Genomic DNA, 22,932 nt, shown 5'->3' with positions numbered 1-22,932 from the left:
TTTTGGAGAGTGAGTGGAGAAGCGAGATGTGTTGCATGACTAACAGCAGCCTAATGAAGCAATTCTAGCAAGTCACTGTTGAGTGACTATAACATCCCAAATGTAAACGTGATGGTACTTGCTCTGCAAGCTTGAAAAACATTTTTTTCCAGATGTTTCCAGATGTGAAGTTCAGATACGTAGTCTGAAGTCTGAATGTGGGAATGATGGAGAGGAGAGGAGTTAAGGTAGTGGAGTGATGCAGAGAAGGAGGCTGGATGTGTTGTGTGTCCATTAAGTGTAAGTTTGTAAGTTTTCAGACAACCAAATGAGTTTCTAAACTCAAAATGAGACTTTTGAAATGACATATACTGCCACAAAATGCTCGGCGTGCATGTGCATAAATCCCAGGAAACCCTGGCGTTCAGGGCATCATAAAGTACATTGTGTGTCTGGGAGAAGGATTGCTACCTAAAATGGCTCACAACGCTTCTAAAATAAGCTGAAAATACTTGGAAAAGTACCGGAGAAAAAGAGCTGTGCCTCTGCACAACAAAAGACTTGGAGAACTTTCTCAGCTCGCTGAACGAGAAGCTGCTCGTACCGCAAACTCTCAACCATGTGGGATGGTGCAAGGCCCAAGTGGATGTACGTGTACTACACAAACCCTTGACGGATCGCAACCAGTGTATTGACTGTATATCTAGATTAGGTGCTTCTGAACACCGATGGGAAGGACAAATCTGGTGCTTTTTGATGTCCAGGGTAAGTTTACTTTCATCCATGGATATTTCTCATATTTCCCATATTTCCATGAGTCAGATTTTCATTGAGAAACTCAACAATTATGGTTAACGATTTTGAAATTGACACTCTTTCGTCCAAATGCTGAAACTTAAAAAGACTATTTGAATTACAGATTCTGTGCGAGCAACGGCAGATTGAAAGTGCCCCGCGAGAAGAACTGACTTCGTGTAAACACACACAAAGCGCATGTGCAAAGGGCCTTGTTTAGTTAGCATTCATCCAGTCAGTTTGAAAATCTCGTATTAAAGTTTTCAGCTCTAGATTACAAAGTATTTCAACTTTGTGAAGTCGATAGTTTTGAAAAAGAAACTAATCCATCCACAAATGACTCAAAGTGTGACAGTTGTTTTCCCTCTACTTTAAATGAGTCCGCAAGATGCAGATGCCTAATCATTAGTCGTACTGTTGACAGTTGTCTGGATTTGAACCCATGTTGGACTCTGTGAACTCACCACCGCTAGGTCATCTAACTGCTTTAGTACTGATGGAAAAAAAAAATCACATCATTTGCCAAAAAAAAAAAACTGCTTTATAAGTTACATGCCTGGGGGCAAAGCAAGAAGGAGAGAAGAGTGCCTCGTGGGAACGCTTAGGACATAATAATTCTTACGATGCCAAGGATCGGTAAGTCAAGGTTATTTATAATTCTGCTTGACTCATACAAAACAACATTGGGTGGATCAGGGATTTTAATGCCCTGCAGGTGTGCAGGGATGAAGGGAAATTTCATTAGATTGCTCCAGAGGGGATAAGAACCTTTTGAGAAACTCATAAGCTTTCTGTGCCATGGGCAAGCAAAATGGACACAGCACCCACCACATCCTTACAACAAGTGTAAAAACAGCTACTACCACCCCTCTCCCTTAATCACTCCTTTTTTAACAGCAACTACAAGTGTCGTTTGTTCTGGCCATTAGCTAGAGGAAAAGGCTACTGTTATAATGTGCTGGGGCTGGGGTCAGGCCACCTGCGATTGGGGATCCAGCAATGAGACCTGCTTTGCATGAACCTAATGGACAGTAACTCAGGTTGACTGAGAGCTCCCACACTGACACCACACTGAGTTAGATTCTAATTATGTGGAGGATAAACCACTTCGTTTTTACCTCCCGCTGCAACTCGGGGACCTGGGAGGTTGGCTCAGCATCGCTCTTCAGGAGCATGGTTACAGAGCAAGGCGGCAGGGAATTTAATTGCTTCGAGGAGTATTTTGTAAATAAGCAGATATTTGATTCCAAAAGCAGCCGCAGGCACTGGCTGAAGCAGGCACTGGCCAAAGTGGAGCAATCGCATTAATGAGGATTTAAGTTTTATGTTTACTTTCAGCAAAATGTATTTCTCATTCCATGTAAAAGTTCTCACACAAAGTGGGGTGGCATTGCTGCTTTTGCAAACACAGGTCAGCAGAGGTTTGGCCTCCCACCAAGGAAGAACAGTGACTCGCACATTAGAGCAACTTCTATAACATCATGTTCATTGCCTTGCAGCCACATCGCAATAACTTTATCATGCTGATGCAATGCACTTGTATAATGTTGCACCAAAACTGTGTGTGTATATGTGCATTGTGACGTCATGTTAATCATTATCGATCACAATAAAGTGCTGGTAGTTATCATTTTACCTACTCCAACAGGATGCAGGAATCAATTTACTTCTATGTATGGAAACAAAATGGACCTCACTCCTGCTTTGTATTCATTTTCATGTTCACTTGCATAGTTCAATCCATGTACTTTATCACCTACTAGTCTGGTGTTGGCTTCATGGTTTGGGTGGCTGGCTTGGGAGCTTAGGGTCTTGAGTTCGAGCCCCGTTGGCTGCTGAATTAACACCAGGTGTGGTTAACACCTGTCATCCTTCTGAGGTCGGTGAAATGAGTAGCAGTGTCCTGGTATGGGGACACAGCACCAATGGCATAGTCATGACCCAACAAAATGATAGCAACCCAGCAACCAAGCTGACGTACGTAAGAAGATCACCTACTGGTATGTTCAGCTGATCCATTTGCTCGCACTTGCTTGTGGATGTTAAAGATCTCATGGTACCTTATAAAAAGAGGCGTTTTGCAATCACTCTGGATTGCAGCCTGACATACAGGGAGCACTCTGAGAAGGGTTTGTGAGATAACTAAGACTGGGGTGAATCTCGAGCACAAGGCTTGTGGGGGAGCTGGCACATGCAGCCTTCGCACTTCTACCCTCACTCTAGCATATCAAATTGCAGAGTACTGTGCACCTGTCTGGGCCGCGAGCAGTCACACTAAGCGCATTGACACTATCCCGACCTCTGCAATGAAAATAGTATCTGGCACACTGAAGTCAACCTCTCTACTGCGGCTTCCTGTGCTGACCAACATCGGACCCCCAGACATTCGCCGTCAAGCACAAACGTTCAGATATTGTAGCTACCTTCAGATAGACTCCAAGGCTGACCTGCCAAATCCATAGGGAGCCACTGAATCCCCCAAAGCCTCAACTGAAGTCATGGAAGCCTTTCTGGAGTAGGAGACCTGTAGACGAGGAGGCTTATACTTGTGTAGGGTTTGTTTCTACAATTGGTGCCCCGAATTTTTATTGGTGCTCCAGAGGTTCTTCGACCCACAGGAGTACTCAACCACCATTTACTGGTTTTAACCATTTTTTTTCTGCCAATGTCCGAGTTGGATCTTTGAACAGGCAGGGACTTTCAGAAAAGTTTATTTTGCAGCAATAATGAGAATACAAAGTATACAGGGTTGACATAATTTTTGACCTTGACCTAATTTTAAGGTAATGGCCCAATTATAGACAATTTCACTGTGACTCAACTAAGATTTGGTTAATCAGAACGAAATTGTCTTCTACAGATAGCCTACAGTAAGGCACATTTACGTTTAATTTCATCATACGCCTCCGGGTTAAAGGTCAAGCTCAAATGGCGGTCTGAAAAAAATAATGCTTTTTTTTCTCATTGCTCAATTTTGCCCACGCATAATCTTAAAGACCACTTTGCCTTCCAAGATAGCTATAGTGTGCAGCCTGTGGCTGCTGGTTGCATTATTTTTTGGGGGCACGGCTGTGCCACTGATTGAATACTCTACCTCTGTTACCAGTACACTGGTACTCATTTTGCCGACCTCGGACAGGCTGAGTCAACCACACCTGGTGTTACTTCAATGACCGACAGGGGCTCAAGCTCAAGAACCTAAAATCTCGATCCAGCCACCTTAACCATAAAGCCAATACCAGGCTTGGCCTTCCAAGATGTTTTTACATCATAATGGTGGACCTGCTTTGAAGTTGTACACCTGATATTTGATTCATGACCTTGACCTACTTTTTTTCGGATTGTGACTTAATTAACAAAAAAAACCTTTTTGATCATAACCTGAATAATTTTCCTACGATTTACATGATGTTGAGTTTTATGAATAGATTGTAGATGGGACACATTGTCTTTATTTATCCCTAAATGTTGAAAATCAAGGTCATATGGCAATCCGAAAAGAAGATGGCCATCATTGTATCGCGGGTCCCGGGAGAGGCCTACCATTGGCGATCGCTTTATGATCTCAAATATCTTGTTAAAGATTCTCGCTTTAATCCTATATTTATGTGATCGTGCTTATTCAACATTTCACGGATTTTCAGAGTGGTGCAGTTTTCATTTTTCTCGCTAAGTGCATTGTTATGCTTTTGTCCAGGCATTATCACCTCCACCATCTTGGATCTATAATAATCAACACCAGTGCAAACTTGGATCCTCGATCATCAACACCACAACATATTTGGACTCGCTTGGAATCAGCTTTAACTTCGGTGAACAATATTGCTGCAAAACCGTCTGATTGACCTTTTCCATGAAAGATGTCCATCTGAAGACTACCTTATTCTTTCAATATATTCATTCATTCAATATACCGTCACTAACCAACAACTGTATTGGAATGGTCATAGCACTGAGTCCCGATGCTGACACCAATGTGATAGTCGTTGGCCTGGATAACTCCAAAAGGCCGACGTATCTATAAAAGGACCATGGATACCGTCCACAACACTCACCACTGGCCGGATCCTCGCATAAAGGGTCGGTTTACCATATGTGTGAGATGACTGCAGCAGATTGGAAACAGTGCCGATGGCCACACAACGGATCTCAATTGGCCAAGCGAACCAACATTACGCGCCACACCCTATTTAATTGTACATCAGACACGAATCAATAGCTTGGGCTAATTACCCCCAGGAGTGCTATATCGCGACCAAACCCTAACAGGATAATTCAAGACACAGTTCCTTATACCCTATGGGTGTAATTAAAGCAAACCAGGCAAGAAATGGTGGGAAAAGGAGCAATAGCAATTCAGCAGTATTTCCAAATGTTCCAGTCACATGTCCATTTTCCCCAATTACCCTTACGTGACAAACCCGCCCTTGAAAGCTTAATCAATCACTTAGCACCGTAACTTATTTGGCGCCAACATTCACCAAAAGAAGTGAGAGATGGAAAAGGGGTTAGAAGAATGAGTGGTGAGAAAAAATAGTGGGGGGTCTTATGCATGCCTCAATACACCTCGCAACAACCCGGCTGAACTGCTGCTGCTCTATGATCTGGCCTGATGGTCCGTGTATTGCTCCCGTCACACTCACTCCCAGATTCCTCCGTACACTCTGTTCACGCTGCCGATCTCCTGGGGTGCCCAATCATAACTGACTGAACGCACAGCTTTTGCAGGAAGAAATGGCTGCCAGTGAGGCGAGGTGAGGTGGACAATTCCAAAGTGGCTGGGTGGCAAGAAGAGCAACCGGGCTGACACAAAGGTGCAAAGGGCTTGGTGCAGAGATGTGTGTGTGGTGAGGTAAAGGGAAAGAAAATGCACAAAAAGAAACTCAGAGTGTGTAAATGATGGGCGTAGCCAGCGAGCTGGAAAAAATAAACAAAAGAAGAATCAGAAAAGAAAACACGAAGGTGATTTGAACGGGCTCGGGTATAAATAGACAGGTTTGGTGAAGGGAGGAGAATAGCACAAAGAGCAGAGCCCAAAGTAAGCGGTTCTGGCCAAATGTCAAGTCCCCAAGTCTGCGCGTGTCTTGGAACGCAAGTTCCAAGGTCCCAAGTGTTTATGTCAAGTCCCCGTTCAAGATCCTATTCCTCCTCTGGATTCCACGTTTTATTCCATCCTCCCCCCGCCCCTTCCTCGTGGCTCTGGGATGCACATTGGTGGAGAGGCTATGAGGGTGGTCTGACCATCACCTCCGGTAATTGGCAATGTCCTGTTCTTCTGCCCGGCAATGGAGCCTGATTGGTGGGACAGAGTCTCCGCAGTGGACTTTCTGGGAAGGGGAAGGATCGATAAGCTGGCATGCTCCTGCCAATCCTGATGATTGATGGCTTCCTGTCAGTGGGAAACCATGGAGATGGTCCTCGATTGGGTTAACGAGGCCGTCACATGGAATTCTCCACTACAGCGAGGAGGAAGGATGCGAAAATGGTGTGATGTGGGTGTGGTGTTGGATGTGAAATGGTTTGAGTCCAGAATGTATAAAAGAAAAAAAACATGTACTAAAGCAAATATTCACAATGCATGCCTTTCCACATGAATATGATATGTACTTAAAAGCTAAACAGAATACGAAGATATATCTGGCTTAATCCTCTGTGTTGGTGTTTCGTTCTTTCCCAGGAGTTCATAACCAGTGAACTCCTGGGAAAGAACGAAACACCCACACAAAGGATTAAGCTCACAGTATTTTGTGAATATGGTACAAGTATGCCTGGTGTTGGCTTAATGGTTTGGGTGGTGGGCTTGGGATCCGAGGATTCCGAGTTCAAATCCCACTTGGCTGTTGAATTAATACCAGGTGGGGTTGACTGACTGTCATCCTTCCAAGGTTGGCAAAATGAGTGCCAGCTTGCTGGTATACTGTGTCGGAGTGGCGACCCATCCAGGATAGTGTCCAATAGCCAAGGAGACTGCTTCGGCAGCACCAACGCTCTGCACAGAGTATGGTCCTAATGGATGGATGGATGGATGGATGGTACAAGCAAAACCATTTCAAAATCAGTCCAGCAGAGGGAAAAGACACATCTCTTTACAGGATTAAAAAAACCCACAAAGCAAGATTCCTACTCAGCTACCAAACTCGATCACCAAGGACAGAGGGCTGTGGGTCAAACACTGTAATTTTTCCCTTACCCCCTTCAATTTTCCAGGCTGGCAGTGAATACATAAGAATGTCGATAAATAATGACGCAACAGTTTAATATCTGCAAAGGTGTGTTACATATTCACAACAGAGCTACCTGTACAAAAATCCAGAATCACTGCTCACTTCCAATCATTGTACATGGCCCATCCCTATTCCATCTCACTGCACGATGTCATCGCCGGGTGCCGAACACCTTTGGCGGCCAGCGATGACGTGAGCTGAAAAGGTGTACTCATTTTTCATTCCATTTGTTTTCTTGTTACTTGGACAAAAATAAATAAATTTTTGACAATGTTGATTGCTTCCGTTTGTCCACGCACCTTTAATCGCATATTTGGCATCGCGGCAGTGTCCATTGAATGTACCTCTACTTGTCCGTTCACTTTTTTTCCCCCCAGCTGTGGAAACAACTTCCACATCCTCTTCAAACTCAAGCTTCCCTCTCGGTCTTCAAGACACCTGTTCACCACAAAATCCAACACCATGATCTTTTCTACTCCCATTAAGCCACTCCCACTGCCCCCCCTCCCCCACCGCTTCTGTATCTATCTTATGCATCCTCAGCATATTCTCCTTACCCCTCAATTTTACCCACACATCCCTTGTTTCTCCATCGACATCCCTCAGCAAAGCTGCCAGTGTTTCCCCCTCTCTCCTTCTGTTGTTCCTTTTGTAATGTTTGCGTCCTGAATTTGAAAGGTTCAACTCAAAATTTGATATCAGGTCATTCCTGGTGGAACTTTTCTCTATCTTTCAACTTTGCTTTAAATGGGAAGCGTGGGTTTTTGTGTTGGCGTGCGATCAACTTCACTCCAGTTCGTCTTGGAAGACGGTGGTTAAAAATAAATAAAGAAAACAAGAAAAAGAGCAATCAGAGATTGCAAACCCTTGCCAGGACTTCTTGAGTGGTGTATTTTTATAGGTTTCATGGTATATCTAATATGGCTGTCAAATCATGTGACCAATGACATCATATGTGTGAACCTTTTTGTTCCTCATGAACAGGCAGTCATATGTGTAAAGTTTCGTCTCTATCTGTTCAGCAACTTCAGAGAAGATTTTTGAAGGCAAAAAACAAAAAAAACAATATGGCTGCCATATCACGTGACCGATGACGTCATCAATTTTTTTCTGTGGGCCATTTTCTCCCGAGATGACCCTCAAAAATTTTCATACTGATTGGATGTGGTGTTCTACATATGCAATGATGACGTCATACAAAAATCACTCTCATTCACCATGAGGAGTACTTTCTACGTACCAAGTTTCAATTTTTTCCTTGGTGTGGTTTCAGAGATACAGAAGTCCAAAGTTTTTCCATTTTTCCAACATGGCTGCCACACCACATGACCGATGGCATCATAATTATCAATGAAACATTCTACATGAGTAGTCGCTCCAATGGTGAAAAATTCGGCTCAATCCGACAAGCGGTTGCAGAGAAAAACATGAAAGTTCTGTGCGGACAAACAAACAAGCAGACAGACAAACAAACAAGAAGACGTCATGCAGAGCACGACACTTGCAAAATGCATAAAACAAATTTGACCTCAAAAATAATTGGTGGTTGAATTCAATGACTAAATATGCAACACCTCTTCAAATTTCAAGTCAATTGAATGAAAATTGACAATTTTATAAATCCGGCCGATGTTGACCTTTTGGCCTTTGTTGATCTCAAAACTAATTGGTGGTTTAATTCAGTGACCTGATTTGCAAATCCTCTTCAAATTTCAAGTGAATAAGATGAAAATTGAAGATTTTAGAAATACCTCCTTAGTTGTTGACCTTGAGACTATATTGACCTTTTGTTCTATGTTGACCTAAAAAAAAAAAAAACAATTGGCTAGTTTAATTAAATGACCTGAAATATAAATCCTCTTCAAATTTCAAGTCAATCGGATGAAAATTTAGGATTTTAGAAACCTTAACCGAAGTTGTTGACCTTTGGCCGATGTTGACCTTTTCACCTTAAAAACAATAGGCTTCTTCCTTGTGACAAACTCTACCATTTGGTGAAGTTTCGTGAAGATCGGTTTAAAATTGCGACCTGGAGGTGACAAAGACAGACAGACAGACAGACAGAATAACAAAATCGACTGAACAATGTACTTGAGTTACAAACGGACCCAAATGCAATACCCTCTGTGAATCCTTCGGCGAGGGTAATAACAGCACTACCATGTAGTAGTGTTTGGAGCATAAGGAAAGGGCCGGGGTTATGTTCGCAGCGAAAGGGCCGGGGTTATGTACGCAGCGCATCTTCCGTAGAAAGCATTCAGAGATATCAGTCAATGGCCCAGACTTAATAGGAAATACCCGATGGTAAAGGGCAGCTATCAGGCTCCTAAATGTGCTGCAATGGAACCCCCCGGCGAGCTCTTAATTACAAACTAATATCTAATGAAATTCTTGCACGCTCAGCCGGATTAATCTGTACACAAGCGGCTTGTTTTGATTACGCGTTTCCATTACTGATGAGAAGGCTGCTAGATTAACCTACAAATTATGTCTGCCGCACCTTGGACGAGATAAAACACACAAAGAAAGATCCATCCACCCCAACCCCCCTCCTTCCCCCTCCCCCCACGAGATTTGCTTGTCTGCTTCGATATCAGTTCAATTAAAAGAGCGAGGCAATGCTTACCCTGGAATTGGTCATCTCTATTAATACTGCAGTCGGTATCAGCAACGTGCGCCACGTGATCAGTTAATTATTTAATAAGTGATTAACCCAGTTTAATTAAAGTGGATATAGATTCATTCTGAGCGCCTGTGCTGGGAAGACGGGACGAGCGCCAACAGGACCAAAGGAGATGTGCCTGAGATACTCCGCACAGGTACAAACCATCTACAGGTACACGTTCGTGTCGTTATTGAACACGGCGTTTCAAAGTGTGCGAGGATGTCACAGAGAGAGCAATATCAATACCTGCAGGTCTTGTGCAATCTGCTTGGCACAGTCCAAATGCTTCAATCGAGGGGCTGAATCCACCTTGTCCACGTGACATGTGCCATGCCAATGTCTGAACCACCGTCGCCTGCTTTTCAAATCCTCACTTGGAGATATGTTCGTTCGAAGTCACCTGGGATGGTGCACAGGTAGCACATTTACCTTTCAATCGTCTGGTGTGGTTTTGATTACCGCCGATAAACTGTGGGATTGGTGATTCACAGGTAGGGCAGCACACCCACAAGTAAATACCGAGTGGTGTATAAAGGGGAATTCTTCATGAAAGTAAATAATTAATGGAAGAGTGCAACACTCATATGATTTGTGAATCTGAGACGTTGGTAGAGAGAGTTACTAACTATGGTACGTTTTAACAAAGATATGTGATAATGTGTTTATTATCACTGTTATTTAATATACCAAGTTATTTGTCGTAGTAGTAGTAACCTGATATGTTTGGATAGATAGGGTTGTTGGCTACAAAACAAAAAGTTAATGTTCCTGTGTACATGCATCATGGGAAAAGTGGTCTTCTTATTATTATTATTTTTCTTCTCCTTCTTCTCCGCAGTGGACTTTCTGGGAAGGGGGGGGGGGGGTGGGAAGTACTCATTTCACTGACCTCAGAACGATGACAGGCTGAGTCAATCCCACCTGGTGTTAATTCAGCGGATAACAGGACTCGGACTCAGGACCCTAAGATCCCAAGCCAGCCGACCTCACCACTAAGCCAACACCAGGCTTGTGAAAAGAGGTGAAGATGATATATGGGGCAAAGAGAGGAGTATGAGACATATGGTGAAAGATGAGGGGGGGTCAAGCTTCCATTCCTCCCCTCTTCCCCCCACCCCATACCTCCCCCACCTTGTCTTTCTAAGCATGTCTTAAAACGTTTTGCACATGTATTAAGTACGTGTCGTTAGGGTAAGGTGTGCGTACTGCCACAACAAGATGACATTGTCAAGTGCAGATCACGGAGGAAAGATGTCTCGTTACTTTTGTTCTCCCATGTTGAACTGGGTGAGGTCGGGCAAGGATAGAGGGCGACACAGGACATTTACCTGCCACCAACAGAGGGAGAAGTTTCCACTCCCCCATCCCATCCCCCTCCCAGAGAGGAATTTGTAATACACTCAGGCTAACCTACTCTTCACGAAATGGACCGGGCGTTCGTTGATGCCCACCAATCCCAATCGGTTGATGAAGTAAATTTTTACTCTCCCCCCAGCATCTGATGTCCAATAACTCATCCACCAATCTGGATACATTCGTTTGTTCATGTGCACCAACCGAAGGATAATGATTAATTATTTAGTGTCCACAGCTGAACGGACGCCCATTCGAGGGACGGAGCCCTTTGTGATGCAATGCTTTGTTTGCAATGCAAGAATGGAGGTTGAAAGTCGAGTGAGGAAGGAAACCTGCAAGTTGAAAGTTGGGTGGGGAATGAAACCCACTGGTTGAAAGTTGGGTGGGGAATGAAACCCACAGGTTGAAAGTCGGGTGAGGAATGAAACCCACGCTAGACAACTCGAAGGTAAGTATACCATCCTGCCAGCTGCTGTCTGAAGGAGCTTTCAAAGTAAACATTTCAACTTAATTGTCGATTTTAGAAGTGACCATATTATAATTAGTGAATTCAATCTGAAATCTACACCACCACCTCCCCCTTTCATCCCCCCATACCCACCACCCACCTTCCCATTCATTTTGGTATTTATGTGTAAATTGCTGGTATGTGCACATCAGTGACCTTTGAGCTATTAGCTGCTGGTAGTCGGAGAAATTACAAGCTGGCATTGAGGTGAATTTTAATTCGATAGTTTAACGTTAACTTGAGAAAAAAAAATCAAGTTATTACTCAGCATGATGCTGATGAAATGTGGTGACTATGGGTGGAGTCATGGTGGGGTAGAAGCGGTATGTGTGAATGGAGGGGGTGGATGGGGATTGAGGGGACAAAGGTTAGTGATACGTTTTACCAAATGTGTTAACTTGGTACTGTACCCATCATGGTTAATGTATGTAATGCCATTTGCTATAATCCCATCATTCAGAGAATAAATTAAATAGTTTTCAACAAAATATTTTGTTATTCTGTCTTCCATAAAATAAAATAAAATTTCATGAGAATTCTCATCTTGCCACATGCCAAGTACTCTGCTGTTATTGGAAAACCAAGCTGTTGTGTGCATGGAAGAATAGTGGACTGATGGTGTATATGAAGAACAGTCCTGATTGTAGTCATACTGTCGGCCATTCTTGGTAGGAAGAGCTTCGTCGCAAGCGTGAGACCATTATTTAGAAACCACAAGTCCATTCATGCAGGTCTGTGTCTACCCACTTCCCCCACGCTTTTTCAACTCGCTCTCCATCCCTACTGAGTTGCTTAAACCTCCCCCACCCACCCTCACCCCACAACCCTCTGAGTGGCCATAGTGGAAATGGTTGCTATGTGCAGAAGGAATTGTCCTGTACAAGGTACTGCCAATGACTCTGCCCTGTGCATGGGTATACATGAAGCAGCAAGAGGACGCTGCAATATTTCCATTTGGAGGAAGAGATCAAGAGTAAGTGGCAGAGAATAGCAAAAATAAGGTGGTAGATGTCCAGAAAGGAGGTGCACACAGATGATGTATAAGACAAAGTGAGACAGAGACAGAGATAGAGGGAGAAGACTGGGATGCAAGAGAAGAGGAAGCACAGGTGTCGGTGGCACCGGCTTGTTCGTGAGCCTCCATCTGCCAGAAGGCACACCTTCACGTGATGATGGCAAGTGGCACATCCCAATGGTGAGCACACCAACTCCCACCATACCATCGACCACTCCCCCCCCCTCCTTGTCATTCTTTTTGTTATGTATTTCCCACTTAAAGTTTCTTTGTTCCTTTGCTCCCATCCTTCCAGCATCTTCCTCTGTCATACGCTACGCTTGATGCAATAGATAGTATAAGCTGTGTCCTATAGGTGTGTGTGTGTGTGTGTGTGTGTGTGTGTGTGTGTGTGTGTGTGTGTGTGTGTGTGTGTGTGTGTGTGTGTGTGTGTGTGTGTGTGTGTGTGTGTGTGTGTGTGTCTCACGTAAGGGTGTATGGGGAATTGTGCTCGCGTGTAGTTTACTGGAGAGATAGATAGGTTTGTGTATTTTATTGTTTTTACATATGTGTGTATTTGTGAATTATTACTGTTTAAAAATATGTTAAATTTTTGTGAGAACACATCTCTTGTCCTGCTATTGGGATAATTAGAAACAAAGTGCTGCAAAGTGCAGGAAGTACTTCCATGCGGATGGCTCAGCTGTCCGAGTTGTTTCGCAGTTTTTCCCACGACACTCAGCGTGTAAAGGGGTTTGTACTATTGGAAAATTATCTTGTTTGGTGTACATTTTAACAACAAATATTGCTGAGCATGCTTTAGCAGCGTGCTATTAAATGGTGGACACAAAGTTCCAATCCATACTTTGCACAGGACAGTGTGTGTGTGTGTGTGTGTGTGTGTGTGTGTGTGTGTGTGTGTGTGTGTGTGTGTGTGTGTGTGTGTGTGTGTGTGTGTGTGTGTGTGTGTGTGTCGATGGGAAAAGGCGGGGGGCAGCGGGGGGTGGGGGGGGATGTTACCTTGTATATTATATGCATTGTGGGTAAAGTATGAGGAATTAATCAAAGTTTCCAATACCATACTTCATTTTAAGCAATAAGTGGGGAAATCAAATTGAATGGATAACAGGCTAATCTTGTACATTTGAATAAAAAAGCTCAGATTTGGTTTCTGTTGTTCAGAAGACAATTGCTCAAGGTCAAAAGAAACTCCAATCATTTGTGGGAATGCACTTTAGTTTAAATGAAATCCTGTCTTCTTCTTTCATTATGCAGCACAAGGCAGTGGGGTAGCATCATTGGCTGAGGGCACAGCTGTGCCGCTGATGCCGTTTGTAGGTTCAGGCCACAATTTGGGATTTGTTTATGGTGCCAGCAATAGCTCACCTACTCTTCTCAAAAGACACCATGGGGCCTTTAACAAATGCTGGCAAACGGGATTCCATTTGACATCCGTCCAGGGGACACATTGATGTATCACCCTCCCAGTGAAACACCAGGATGACAGTTTATAGCTGGGTCAAGATCTGAACCCAAGCAAGACAGCTCAGAAGTGAATGTGCATCTTTCCAGGAGTCTAGGCCATCCTGCCAGCCCAATGAAGTTCAATGAAAAACCACGGCAAAAAAATTAATAAATCTCGCATGGTCCGCAGCAGGACTCTCATCCATGGAACGTTGGCACACAGCAAAAGCTGTATTGCTCAAGCACCCCTTTGTGTTACTTTGGCAATGGTACAGTGCATCGTATTGGTGCCAAGAGCGCAGCGGGTGTGAATATGAAGAAAGAGGGCAGCACACTACTTTTTTGTGACAAAGCCAGGCTTAGAGTGATCCATACATTCCGAGCAATTTTCCCAAAAGGGGCAAGCCTGATTGCTGGACGTGAAAGCATCTCTGAAAATCTAGGCCTACTTGGGTCATTAGTACGAAAATATGAATCCTCCCAGGACCTGACCACGTCACCACCAGGAATGATCACATTTAAAGATCACAGGTCACTTGCATGTGAGGATTTTGTCAAATAATCAAACATTCACTGTTACCAGAAACCCCAAGGCTTGTGTACTGTAATCATACGTGAACTGCGTGCCCCATTTCTGTCCTTGATGACCTCAAAATGAAACGTCTCTTGAGAAGAAACCACCAAGTTGTTCAGTCACACAAAGGTGTGAGATGATCTGACAGGCCAGAAGTTGCGAAGGCTTTTCATTCCCACCAAGGTCACCAAAGTGGTCCAGCTCATAATAGGAAGACACCTGTGACGTCAAACATACTCTTTCCTCTCTTTATCAGACAACAACCACGAAGAGGAATTTTTAAGCTTCCATTGCAATCATCAATTTGAGACGCATTTCTGCTTCTGCCTCTGCCTCACCGGCAAGTCAAAAATCAGCTCAAAAACCAACCTGGTAGAAATATCTGCATCTATTTATTCGATATCTTCTTGTATTCAAATTTCCTCGCACACGCACTCAATTTAAATCAAATGCCGGATTGATGATGGGAATGTTAAAGTACAAATATATATGTATATATATATATATATATATATATATATATATATATATATATATATATATATATATATATATATATATATATATATATATATATATATATATATATCTATCTCGAGAGAAAAATAAGAGACCACTCCAAAAAAAATTTTAATCAGCATCTCTACATGTATGGCAGCCATTCCATTCCAGTGTCTGTTGAATCCCAAAGCAGGCACACCTCATTCTACTTAGTGAGCTACTGATAAGGTGATCACCTGAACCGAATCTTATTTAACAAGGAAAAGTATAAAAACTACTGCTGTGGTCATCCCTATCCTCTTGCAATAGGACCAGCTGGATGGCAAAAACAGTGCTAGTAGTACCTCAAAAGTAATTGGAATCAAAAAAATAACTATTGACCATGCCAAAAGAGTTGAAAAGAAAAGTTTTAAGCAAGGAAAAGAAGGGTTCAATTCTGACTTTACTGGCAGAGGGATACAGTGAGCGTCACGTTGCTTCCATCCTTAAAATTTCAAAGACTGCGGTTCATAAGAACAAGGTCAAGCAGCAGACATTGGGGACAACAAAGCTGCAGACTGGCAGAGGGCGAAAACGACTTTCCACTGATCGGGATGACTGCCAACTCATTCGAATGTCACTCAACAACTGTAGGATGACATCAAGTGACCCACAAAAAGAATGGCAAACGGCAGCTGGGGTGAAGTGCACAGCGAGGACGGTTTGAAACAGGCTCCTCGGGGCAGGGCTGAAGTCGTGCAAAGCTAGCAAAAAGCCCTTCATCAATGACAAGCAAAGAAGAGCCAGGCTGAGGTTTGTAAAAGACCATAAGGATTGGACAATAGAGGAATGGAGTAAGGTCAACTTCTCTGATGAGTCCAATTTTCAGCTTTTCCCAACACCTGGTCGTCTGATGGTTAGACGGAGACCTTTGAGAGGACTACAAGCCACAGTGTCTCGCACCCACTGTGAAATTTGGTGGAGGATCGGTGATGATCTGGGGGTGCTTCAGCAAGGCTGGAATCAGGCAGATTTGTCTTTGTGAAGAACTCATGAATCAAGCCACGTACAAGGTTGTCCTGGAAGAACATTTGCTTCCTTCTGCTCTGACAATGTTCCCCAACTCTGATGATTGGTTTTTCCAGCAGGACAATGCTCCATGCCACACAGCCAGGTCAATCAAGGTGTGGATGGAGGACCATCAGATCAAGACCCTGTCATGGCCAGCCCAATCTCCAGATCTGATCCCCATTGAAAACCTCTGGAATGTGACCAAGAGGAAGATGGATGGTCACAAGCCATCAAACAAAGCCGAGATGCTTGAATTTTTGCGCCAGGAGTGGCATAAAGTCACCCATCAGCAATGTGAAAGACTGGTGGAGAGCATGCCAAGACGCATGAAAGTTGTGATTGAAAATCAGGGTTATTCCACAAAATATTGATTTCTGAACCCTTCCTAAGATGAAACATTAGTATTGTGTCACTTAAAAATGAATATGAACTTGTTTTGTTTGTATTATTTGAGGTCTGAAAACACTGAATCTTTGTTGTTATTTGACCAGTTGTCAAATTTTGACATGACGGCCATGTGTGTTGCAAATAAATGCTCTAAATGACAATACTTTTATTCGAAATTCGGGAGAAATGTTGCCAGTTGTTTATAGAATAAAACAAAAATGTTCATTTTACTCAAACACATACCTATAAATAGTAAAACCAGAAAAACTGATAATTTTGCAGTGGTCTCTTAATTTTTTCCAGAGCTGTATCGACAGTGGGGAGAACAAGTATTTGATACACTACCAATTTTGCAGGTTTTCCCACTTAAAAAGCACGTAGAGGTCTGTAATTTTTATCATAGGTACACTTCAACTGTGAAAGACGGAATGTAAAACAAAAATCCTGAAAATCACATTGTATGATTTTTAAATAATTAATTTGCATTTTATTGCATGAAATAAGTATTTGATCACCTACCAACCAGTAAGAATTCCGGCTCTCACAGACCTGTTAGTTTTGTCTTTAAGAAGCCCTCCCATTCTCCACTCATTACCTGTATTAACTGCACCTGTTTGAACTCGTTATCTGCATAAAAGACAGCTGTCCACACTCAATCAATCAGATTCCAACCTCTCCACAATGGGAAAGACCAGAGAGTTGTCGAAGGACATCAGGGACAAAATTGTAGACTTGCAAAAGGCTGGGATGGGCTACAGGACAATAGGCAAGCAGATTGGTGAGAAGGCAACAACTGTTGGTGCAATTATTAGAAAATGGAAGAAGTTCAAGATAACAGTCAATCTCCCTCGGTCTGGGGCTTCATGCAAGATCTCACCTCGTGGAGCCTCAATGATCATGAGAAAGGTGAGGGATCAGCCCAGAACTACACGGCAGGACCTGGTCAATGACCTGAAGAGAGCTGGGACCACAGTATCAAAGAAAACCATAAGTAACACACTACGCCGTCATGGATTAAAATCCTGCAACACACGCAAGGTCCCTCTGCTCAAGCCAGCGCATGTCCAGGGCCGTCTGAAGTTTGCCAATGACCATCTGGATGATCCAGAGGAGGAATGGGAGAAGGTCATGTGGTCTGATGAGACCAAAATAGAGCTTTTTGGTTTAAACTCCACTCGCCGTGTTTGGAGGAAGAAGAAGGGATGAGTACAACCCCAAGAACACCATCCCGACCGTGAAGCATGGAGGTGGAAACATCATTCTTTGGGGATGCTTTTCTGCAAAGGGGACAGGACGACTGCACCGTATTGAGGGGAGGATGGATGGGGCCATGTATCACGAGATCTTGGCCAACAACCTCCTTCCCTCAACAAGAGCATTGAAGATGGGGCGTGGCTGGGTCTTCCAGCATGACAACGACATGAAACACACAGCCAGGGCAACTAAGGAGTGGCTCCGTAAGAAGCATCTCAAGGTCCTGGAGTGGCCTAGCCAGTCTCCAGACCTGAACCCAATAAAAAATCTTTGGAGTGAGCTGAAAGTCTGTGTTGCCCAGCGACAGCCCCAAAACCTGAAGGATCTGGAGAAGATCTGTATGGAGGAGTGGGCCAAAATCCCTGCTGCAGTCTGTGCAAACCTGGTTAAGAACTACAGGAAACGTCTGATCTCTGTAAGTGCAAACAACTGTTTCTGTACCAAATATTAAGTTCTGTTTTTCTGATGTATCAAATACTTATTTCATGCAATAAAATGCAAATTAATTATTTTAAAAAATCATACAATGTGATTTTCAAAATTTTTGTTTTAGATTCAGTCTTTCACAGTTGAAGTGTACCTATGATAAAAATTACAGACCTCTACGTGCTTTGTAAGTGGGAAAACCGGCAAAATCGGTGGTGTATCAAATACTAGTTCTCCCCAATGTATATATATATATATATATATATATATATATATATATATATATATATATATATATATATATATATATATATATATATATATATATATATATATATATATATATTTATATTTTTTTTTTTTATAACCAATGACTGATATTAAAGATCGGTACCTTCTGGGTGATGTCGAAAGCTGAAATTGTGTGCTGATGGACATCAAAGCCGGAGCACCGGAAAAAAAAATCGCAGAATCATTGGACAACATCCACAAATGAAAATATAAATAAATGGGGAAAAATAAATGAAGAAAAAAATGCAATAAATATGCAGCTGAGCAACCCCAGACAATGGGGAAGCAGGGTAATTTTGTGGACCGACAGACATCGAAGCCGATACACCAGGAAAAAAAACACAGAGAACCATTGGCAAGCATCCATCAATGAAAAAATAAGTCAGTCATGCGCCGCTTAACGACGGGGATACGTTGTGAGAAATGCGTGGTTAAGCGATGTCGTCGTTGTGCGAACATCATGGAGTGTACTTACACAAACCTACATGGGAAAGTGCTATAGCCTATTGGTCCTCGGCTACAGACCTGTACAGCATGTTACTGTCCTGAATACTGTTGGCAATTGTAACACAATGGTAAGTATTTGTGTATCTAAACATCGACAAGGTACAGTAAAAATACGACATAAAAGATAAAAAAAAAAAAATGGTTCACCTGTATAGGGCACCAACCATGAGAGGAGCTTGCAGGACTGGAAGTTGTTCTGAATGAGTCAGTGAGTGAATGTGAAGGACATTACTGTAACGTATGTTGATTTCCAGTTGTGCTCCGTGATCGCGAATAAACGTCACTTCCGGTCTGGCCCAACATGGAGTCCTGAGTATCTTACAATTACTATACACCACTATCGATTTTATAAACACTGTACACTTAGGCCACACTATTTTTTTTTTATTATTTCTTCTTGCAATAACCCGAACCCTGAAACGCAAACACATTTTAAAGCTGGACAAAATTATTTCTTTTTTATTTTTTTAACTTTTTTTGTTAAAAACAAAAACACAAACACACATTAATCGAGGCTTATACAGGGTCAGGATCATCAACCTCACCGTCGTCCACCTCCACATCTTGTCCCACATCCAAGATCGACGGAAGACGCGTTCGTTTTACCTTCGTGCAGTTCATGACGGCCATGTGTGTTGTTAGCGGCTGTTTACAATCTCCTCTCGCATCGATTTTCGAAAGGTGAATAAATAACGTTTGGATTTTATAAATAATCATTGCATCGATGTTATAATTTACAAATGAAGAAACGAGCACCTGTCGGTTGTGTGATATATTTTCGGAACAGTGGGAATGTTTTCACAACATAAAAAGCTTCACTAAAAACCAATTAGTGTTTTAATTTCCACTGTAACAACAACGATTTATTCGCGGAATTCTTTAAATCAAAGTGTGATGAATTGAAGGATGTGACGCGTGATCACATGTCGCGCGGCTCGCACACGGGACAGATAAAACCGAGATTCCGCGCAGTCGGTGGGATTGTCCCTGGGGCATTGTCATTTACGGCGGCGGTTCACTTAGTGCTCGTTGAATGGTGAGAATTGAGAGTATACCGGACTCCGTGCTAATTGCTGATTTATTTTGCGGTGATCGACTGCACGTGTATACCTTGCTGCACATGTATTCCTTGCTGCACATGTATTCCCTGATGTGTCTGTAGAAGCAGCTTCAATCAAGTAAAATAAAGCCGACACTGAAGGTTTTCCCTCGCATTCATTTCAATTTATTTCACTTGATCCCTTCGGCTCCCTCAACCGACGATGGACAAGATCTACAAGCTGGAGAGGTTCGACGCAGACCCAAACGCTACTGACTCGGAAATGAAGTGGACCCATTGGTACCGCTCCTTCTCACACTATCTGACCATTATTGAAGAGGGAGCCGACAAATTGGCCGCACTTGTAAACCATGTCTCGCCCAGTGTATTCAGGTTCTTCTCGGAGTGTGACACCTAGAACGCAGCGATCGACGTGCTGCGGGCGCTCTACGTGAAGCGCAAGAATGAGGTATACATACGACATCTTCTCAACACACGCAGGCAAGCAGCCGGGGAGACAATCGATCAGTTCCTGCAAGCTCTGAGGCAGTTGGGAAAAGACTGCAGTTTCCGGGCTGTAACCGCCGAGGAACACCGAGATGAAGCGACCAGAGAGGCGTTCATCCAAGGGCTCAGGTCAGCCCCCATTCGGCAACGCTTACTGGAGAAAGCACAACCTACTCTTGAAATGGTAGCTGACCAGGCCCGAGCTATGGATACGGCTCAGCAGCAATCTGAGTCATATGGGACACCGGTGTTGCTAATGAACGCTGCTACGGCGGAAACTCAAGGAACCCCCTGGGACACCTCCGACACTGAGGATGGAGATAAACCCGAGGAATCGGATACCCAGACCTCGTCAAACTCCTCGGCAACTACTTCGGTTGGTAAATGCTTCTTTTGTGGGTATAAAAGACACCCCCGAAACAAATGCCCCGCCAGGGATGCCACATGCATGAATTGTGACAAGAAAGGGCATTATGCTAGGGTATGCAAATCTACTCTTAGAAGAAATAAACCCACTTCTGCAGCTCTCTACTCACAAAAGAAAGTAACAGCAGCTTCACTGGGGAATGTATCCAAAGTTATCATCAACGTACGAATTAACGGGCATATGGCTGAGGCTCTGATTGATACCGGTAGCTCTGAAAGTTTTGTCAACAGCTCGCTAGTGAAGGGCAGGAAATGGAAGATCCACCCGACAGAAAATACGGTATGCATGGCCTCCACATCACTACAGTCTCGCGTACGAGGGTACTGCAATGTTGAGTTGGACATAAAAGGGTACACGCTTCGGGATATAAGGGTACTGGTGCTTCGTGATTTATGCGCAGATGTAATTCTGGGTCATAATGTCCTCAAGCAGCACACGAGCGTCGAAATACCCTTTGGAGGAAGCAAACCTCGTCTAATTCTAAATGCTCTGACCACCGCAGAGGTATCGTCCCCCCTGCTGTTTGCTAACTTGTCGCCGGACTGTAAACCGATAGCGATCAAATCGTGACGATATACCACTGCCGATATGAACTTCATCACTTCTGAGACCAAGCGATTACTGGAAGAAGGTATTATAGAACCGAGCGATTCACCATGGCGCGCGCAGGTGTTGGTGACCACCAACCAGAACCATAAGAAACGAATGGTTGTCGATTACTCTAAAACGGTCAATCGCTTCACCCAACTCGATGCCTACCCTTTGCCGCGCATAGACGAGATGATCGAACGTGTGGCCAACTACAAAATATTCAGCACCATCGATTTGCGAAGCGCCTATCATCAAATTCCCATTCGAGAGGAAGACAAACCGTACACAGCGTTCGAGGCAGGTAGACGCCTCTATCAATTCAGGAGGATTCCGTTCGGTGTCACTAATGGAGTGGCTTGCTTCCAACGAGTTATGGACAACATCATCTCGGATGAAAACCTCAAAGACACTTTTGTTTACCGTGGACAATGTCACGGTGTGCGGTAAGGATCGGGGGGAACATGATATGAATCTGGACAGATTCTTGAGCATTGCTAGAAAATATAATCTGACCCTCAACTACGAGAAATGCGTATTCTCGGCAAGGTCAATTAATCTTCTCGGCTACACAATAGCCGACGGCACGATTAAGCCCGATCCTGAGCGATTGCGCCCACTCCATGAGCTACCCCCACCTCAGGACCTGCAGACAATGCGTCGGGTGATCGGGATGTTCGCTTACTATGCTAGATGGATCCCTCAATAATCTGAAAAAATACATCCCCTGGTGCATTGCAAAAACTTCCCACCAGATGCCGCTGTTGTAAAAGCTTTCCACAGCCTCAAAGATGATATCAGTAATTCCGTGGTATTATCAATCGACAGCTCGGTGCCCTTCGTGGTGGAAACGGACGCTTGCAATCACGCGATCGCCGCGACGCTCAATCAGTCCGGCCGACCTGTCGCGTTCTTCTCGAGAACTCTCTCAGGAAGCGAGCAGAGACACTCGGCAATAGAGAAGGAAGCATACGCTATTGTCGAAGCCCTACGTAAATGGAGACACTATTTACTGGGAAACCACTTCACACTCGTCACGGACCAGCGATCCGTTGCATTCATGTTTGATGGGAAAAATAACGGGAAAATTAAGAATGAGAAAATGAGATGGCGGATAGATCTATCTTGTTATAGTTACGACATTGTTTCGCGGCCCGGGAGGGAAAACCCTGCTGCAGACACCTTCTCTTGGGTCTACTGTTCGGCGACAATCAATCGGGCTTTGTAAGACCTTCATGTGTATCTGTGCCACCCGGGGGTAACCAGAATGGCACATTTCGTGTGCAGACAAAACCTTCCCTATTCTATCGAAGATATTAAACAAATGAATGCTTCTTGCCCTGCTTGTGTTGAACTAAAACCCAGATTCTATGGCGCCGCTCCCGGCAGATTGATC

General features: G+C 43.6%; 1 long non-coding RNA gene across 2 annotated transcripts; it reads right to left on the bottom strand.

Moving 5' to 3' along the window:
* Nucleotides 1-2,685: 2,685 nt before the first annotated feature.
* LOC147016614 (uncharacterized) lies at nucleotides 2,686-18,786 on the bottom strand. Of its 2 annotated transcripts, none has more exons than XR_015049115.1 (4): nucleotides 18,572-18,786; nucleotides 14,600-14,778; nucleotides 9,910-10,063; nucleotides 2,686-6,780 (listed from the first exon to the last, which is right to left on the bottom strand). It is a non-coding gene; the product is annotated as an uncharacterized LOC147016614 (long non-coding RNA). The 2 variants fall into 2 exon arrangements; XR_015049116.1 differs by lacking the exon at nucleotides 2,686-6,780 and adding an exon at nucleotides 6,883-7,436.
* Between the last annotated feature and the right edge of the window lie 4,146 nt (nucleotides 18,787-22,932).

This window comes from Eptatretus burgeri, chromosome 11, assembly GCF_056783735.1.
Source record: "Eptatretus burgeri isolate ZD-2024b chromosome 11, Ebu_testis_v1, whole genome shotgun sequence".
Taxonomy (NCBI): domain Eukaryota; kingdom Metazoa; phylum Chordata; class Myxini; order Myxiniformes; family Myxinidae; genus Eptatretus; species Eptatretus burgeri.
This window is presented reverse-complemented; position numbering and strand designations above follow the sequence as displayed.